This window comes from Pristiophorus japonicus, chromosome 6 (assembly GCF_044704955.1).
Source record: "Pristiophorus japonicus isolate sPriJap1 chromosome 6, sPriJap1.hap1, whole genome shotgun sequence".
Lineage (NCBI taxonomy): Eukaryota > Metazoa > Chordata > Chondrichthyes > Pristiophoridae > Pristiophorus > Pristiophorus japonicus.
The window spans coordinates 121,745,207-121,751,749 of record NC_091982.1 but is presented as its reverse complement, the minus strand read 5'-3'; positions in this window follow the sequence as shown (position 1 = coordinate 121,751,749).

The window sequence follows — 6,543 nt, the reverse complement described above, 5'->3', positions numbered from 1 at the left end:
CCCCCTACATTCCCCCCTCCATTCCCCCCTCCCCCTTCATTCTCCCCCTCCGCCTACATTCCCCCTCCCCCTACATTCTCCCACTCGCCCTACATGCCCCCTGCCTCTAAATTCTCCCCCTCCCCCTACATTCCCCCTCCCCCCTACACTACCCCCTCCCCCTACATTCCCCCCTCCCTCTACATTCCCCCCTCCCGCTACATTCCCCCATCCCCCTACATTCCCCCCACATTCCCCCCTCCCCCTACATTCTCCACCTCCCCCTTCAGTCCCCCTTCCGCCCTCCCCCTACCTTCTCCTCCCTCCCTCTAATACCCCTCCCCCTACATTCCCCCCTTCCCCTACATTCCCCCTCCCCCTACATTCTCCCCCTACCCCTACATTCCCCCTCCTCTACATTCCCCCTCCCCCTACATTCCTCCTCCCCCTTCATTCCCCCTCTCCTACATTCCCCCTCCCCCTTCATTCCCACTTCCCTACATGCCCGCTCCCCCTACATTCCCCCCTCCCCCTACATTCCCTCCACCCCCTACATTCTCCTTCTCCCCCTCCCCCTACATTCCCCCTCCCCCTTCATTCCCCCCTCACCTTACATTCCCTCCGCCCCCTACATTCCCTCCTCCCCCTACATTCTCCTTCTCCCCCTACATTCCCCCCTCCCCCTTCATTCCCCCTGCCCCTACATTTCCTCTCCCCCTACATTGTCCCCCTCCCCCTACATTCCCCCTCCGCCTACATTCCCCATCCTCCTACATTCCCCCCTCCCCCTACATCCCCTCCTCCCCCTACATTATCCCGTCCCCCTGCATTCCCCCCTCCCCCTACATTCCCCCCTCCCTCTAAAATCTCCCCTCCCTTACCCCTACATTCCCCCTCCCCTACATTCCCCCCTCCCCCTACATTCCCCCATCCCCTCCATTCCCCCTCCCCCTACATTCTCCACCTCTCCCTTCATTCCCCCTTCTGCCCTCCCCCTACCTTCTCCTCCCTCCCTCTAATACCCCCTCCCCCTACATTCTCCCCACTCCACCTACATTCCCCCGTCCCCCTCCTCCTACATTCCCCTCCCCCTAAATTCCCCCTCCCCCTACATCCCCCCTTCCCCTATATTCCCCCTCCCCTACATTTTCCCACTACCCCTACATTCTCCCCCTCCCCTACATTCCCCCTCCCCTCCATTCCCCCTACCCCTTTATTCCCCCCTCCTCTACATTCCCCCTCCCACTAAATTCCCCCTCCCCCTTCATTCCCCGCTCCCCTACATTCCCCTCCCCCTACATTCCCCCTCCCCTACATTCCCGATCCCCCTTCATTCTCTGCTCCCCCTACATTTTTCTCCTCCCCCTACATTCACTCCACCCCTACATTCTCCTCTCCCCCTCCCCCTACAATCCCCCTTCCCCTACATTCCCTCCTCTCCCTCCATTCCCTCTTCCCCCTACATTCTCCTTCTCCCCCTCCCCCTACATTCCCCCTCCCCCTTCATTCCCCCCTCCCCCTACATTCCCTCCTCCCCCTACATTCCCCCCTCCGCCTACATTCCCCATCCTCCTACATTCTCTCCTCCCCCTACATTCCCCCCTCCCCCTACATTCTCCCCTCCCCCTACATTCTCCCCTCCCCCTACATTCTCGACTCCCCCTATATTCTCCCCTCCACCTTCATTCACCCCTCCCCTACATTCCCCCCTCCCCCTACGTTCTCCCCTCCCCCTACATTCTCCCCCACCCCCTACATTCCCCCCTTCCCCTACATTCCCCCCTTCCCCTACATTCCCCCCTCCCCCTACATTCCCCCCTTCCCCTACATTCTCCCCCTTCCCCTACATTCCCCCCTTCCCCTACATTCTCCCCCTCCCCCTACATTCCCCCTTCCCCTACATTCCCCCCTTCCCCTACATTCTCCCCCTACATTCCCCCCTTCCCCTACATTCCCCCTTCCCCTACATTCTCCCCTCCCCCTACATTCTCCCCTCCCCCTACATTCTCCCCTCCCCCTACATTCCCCCATCCCCCTACATTGCCCCTTTCCCCTTCCCCCACCCCCCTACATTCCCCCCTCCCCATACATTCTCCCCCTTCCCCTACATTCCCCCTGTCAACCTACATTCCCCCCTCCCCCTACATTCTGCCCCTCCCCCTACATTCCCCCTCCCCCTACATTCCCCCTTCCCCCCACCCCCTACATTCCTCCTCCCCTACATTTGCCCCGCCCCCTACATTCCCCCTTCCCCTTCATTCCCCCCTCCCCTACATTCCCCCTCCCCCTACATTCCCTCCTCCCCCTACATTCTCCCCTTCCCTACATTCTCCCCCTCCCCCTACATTCTCTCCCTCCCTGCATTCTCCCCCTCCCCTCACATTCTCTTCTCCCTCCCTTAACATCTATCACCCCTCCTCCTCTTTCATTCTCCCCCCTCCCGCCTCGTCACCCCACCTCCCCGCTTCTCCCATCCTCTCCTATCCTCATCTGTTATGACTCCAGCCACTGGAGATTTTTCGTCCCGATCCACATTGACTTCAATTGTATAACCGGTGCCAGACTCGGTCGAATGCTGCCTTTGTGTCCCCGTCAATCACTCTCACGTCAGCTCTGGCTTATGCCTTCCCCCAGTCCGTGAACTTCAGAACAATTGCATATTTCAAAGATTCAATTCCCATATGAAATTGTGCAAGGAAGTGCATTTTGAACCTTTCACATTATCATATTGGCATACTTCAATTATTTGTCCTCATTACCCTAAACTAGTCGGGGATGACTCGATCAAATCAATAATCGTGCTTTTTATAACAAATGCATTCATACACAAATCTACACAATTTGGAAATATTTCAATTATTTAAATACATAACTCAGTTTGCAATATTGAACACCGGGCAAAAGAAATAAATAATGTACATTTATATAGGAACCTCAGTGTTAGGAATAGTAGGTTTTATTTATAAGTTTATACATTAATCCACAAGATAATAGGGTTCAAAGACATTTATTGGCTTTCATAGGAATTAAGTTTACAATGAGAACCATTATTATCAACAATCACACACGTACAATGAGAGCCATTATTATCAACAATTACACACATACAATGATAACCATTATTAACGATAATTACATTTGAGACACTTATGGTACCAGGTCCCAAAGCGCTTTACAGCCAAAAGTACTACAGTCGCTGCAGTAATGTCGGAGATAGAATGGAATTGTTATTTTTAGTCATCAGTTTCTATAGATGCACAGCTAACGTGGGGGACTTGGAAGAGAATTTGGGCGATCAGCACTTTGATGGGAATAGGGTTGATGGAGCAGGAGGTGGGTGTCATGGACAAGATGAGCTTGGAGAGGACATGAGGAGAGATAGGAGAGAAACTCGGGAAAGATACAAGTTAACTATTACAGTTAATTACAAAATATACTTCTCCCATAACTCAAACTGCAAATGTTTTTCTATATAGGCAAAGTAATGTGAATCTACTGTGCTGAGACTAATATCAATGTGGTTCAAAAGTGACATTGGTAATTCTATGAAAAAATTATGTAGGATGCAATTAAGTTGTTTCAATTAATTATTTAAGATTTTGTGTTAATTAGCTGTGTCTGAAATGGGAAATATGCCTGGGAATGTTTCAATCTCCTGTTCAATTTACTAGAAATCTGCACTCATCTGCACAGCTTCAGTTTTTCCCATACAGAGTGTTCACTCTCTCTGTAGGGACACATCCCACTTACCCAAGAGCTTCTGTGCAAGGTGATAGAGGTGAGGCTATGGGACGCCCCCGAAGTGTGTGCAGGAGTAACAGTGGATCACTGGGCCTTTGGGCAGCAGTGATATCTGGAGCCAGTGGGAAGAATCCCAGCCCGTGATAGTCTTAAGCTGCCAGGTTCATCTTGTGAGGCAGACTTGCTCTTCGATCAATCATACCATAGAGTCGTGCTCACCTGCCTGGCCCAGGCATCTCAGTACCAAGTTTACCTTGGCTCAGGCTCAGGCATCTCAGCACCAAGTTTACCCAGGCCCAGGCATCAGGCAACTCAGTACCAAGTTTACTGAATCATAGAATCATAGAAATTTACAGCATGAAGGAGGTCATTTCGGCCCAGCGGGTCCGCGTCAGCCAACAAAGAGCTATCCAGCCTAATCCCACTTTCCAGCTCTTGGTCCGTAGCCCTGTAGGTTATGGCTCTTCAGATGCACATCCACGTATTTTTAAAATGTGGTGAGGGTTTCTGCCTCTACCACCCTTTCAGGCAGTGAGTTCCAGACTCCACTACCATCTGGGTGAAGAAATTTCCCCTCATATCATCTCTAAATCTCCTAACAATGACTTTAAATCTATGCCCTCTGGTTGTTGACCCCTCCACCAAGGGAAATAGATCTGTCCTATCCATTCTATCCAGGCCCCTGTCCTCAATCAGGTCTCCCCTCAGCCTCCTCTGTTCCAAAGAAAACAGACCCAGCGTCTCCAATCTTTCCTCACAGCCTAAATTCTCCAGTCCAGGCAACATTCTTGTAAATCTCCTCTGCACCCTTTCCAGTGCAATCACATCTTTGCTGTAATTGTGGTGACCAGAACTGCACACAGTACTCCAGCTGCAGCCGAACCAATGTTTTATACAGTTCAAGCATAACCTCCCTGCTCTTATATTCTATGCCTCGGCTAATAAAGGCAAGTATTCCATATGCCTTCTTAACCATCTTATCTACCTGGCCTGCTACCTTCAGGGATCTGTGAACCTGCACTCGATGGTCCCTTTGTTCCTCTACACTTTTCAGTGTTGTACCATTTAATGTGTATTCCCTTGCCTTGTTAGACCTCCCCAAATGCATTACCTCACACTTCTCCGGATTGAATTCCATTTTCCACTGTTCTGGCCACCTGACCAGTTCACTGATACTTCCTGCAGTCCGCAACTTTTTTCTTCATTATCAACCACACAGCCTATTTCAGTGTCATCTGCAAACTTCTTCATCATACCCCAGCATTCAAGTCCAAGTCATTGATATATACCACGAAAAGCAAGGGATCCAGCACTGAGCCCTGAGGAACCCAACTGGATACAGCCTTCCAGTCACATAAACACCCACATTGCCTCCCCTACTGTGGTGTATGAAATGATACAATGAACTCCATACTGTGAGCCAGTGACCAGGTGTAACCTGGTCAGTCTTTAATGGTTTCCAGAAGTGAAGATACAAAGGTGAAGTTCAGGTTATATACCGGGCCCAGCACGAGTGTACCTATGACCCTAGGACCTCCGACGGTAGTGCCCCATGTTGGTGGGCAGACCTTATGTCCATACATTACATCATTGTCCCCACAGTTCTTGACACAAGTCTATATTACAAGTTCAGATGGTCCAGAGCCCTTCGCTCCCTGGTTGACCGTCTCAGTACAATCCCAGTGCTTTCCAAATCTCTCACGACTTGGGGCTGGGCTTTGACCACAGTGGGTTCTTCTGATGGTTGGACGTGAGTTGGTTGGTCGTCTAAGCTCCGGGTTCGTCAGTGTGTCTTAGCTTGATTTGATCAATGTGTTTCCTGTACATCTGCCCATTTTTGAGCTTAACCGGTTACCCTCTATAGCCATAACATTGCCCGGGAGCTACTTGGGTCTTTGATCATGGTTAAGTACATACACTGGGTCATTTACAGGTATGTCACGTGACACTGCAGCACGGTCATGATACGACTGCCGGTGTTGACGTCGGGTTTCGACATGATCGTTCAGGTCAGGATAGACTAGGGAGGGCCTGGTTTTGAGGCCTCTCTTACATAGAAACATAGAAACATAGAAACATAGAAAATAGGTGCAGGAGTAGGCCATTCGGCCCTTCTAGCCTGCACCGCCATTCAATGAGTTCATGGCTGAACATTCAACTTCAGTACCCCATTCCTGCTTTCTCGCCATACCCCTTGATCCCCCTAGCAGTAAGGACCTCATCTAACTCCTTTTTGAATATATTTAGTGAATTGGCCTCAACTACTTTCTGTGGTAGAGAATTCCACAGGTTTACCACTCTCTGGGTGAAGAAGTTCCTCCGCATCTCGGTCCTAAATGGCTTACCCCTTATCCTTAGACTGTGACCCCTGGTTCTGGACTTCCCCAACATTGGGAACATTCTTCCTGCATCTAACCTGTCTAACCCCGTCAGAATTTTATATGTTTCTATGAGGTCCCCTCTCATTCTTCTGAACTCCAGTGAATACAAGCCCAGTTGATCCAGTCTTTCTTGATAGGTCAGTCCCGCCATCCCGGGAATCAGTCTGGTGAACCTTCGCTGCACTCCCTCAATAGCAAGAATGTCCTTCCTCAGGTTAGGAGACCAAAACTGTACACAATACTCCAGGTGTGGCCTCACCAATGCCCTGTACAACTGTAGCAACATCTCCCTGCCCCTGTACTCAAATCCCCTTGCTATAAAGGCCAACATGCCATTTGCTTTCTTAACCGCCTGCTGCACCTGCATGCCAACCTTCAATGACTGATGTACCATGACACCCAGGTCTCTTTGCACCTCCCCTTTTCCTAATCTGTCACCATT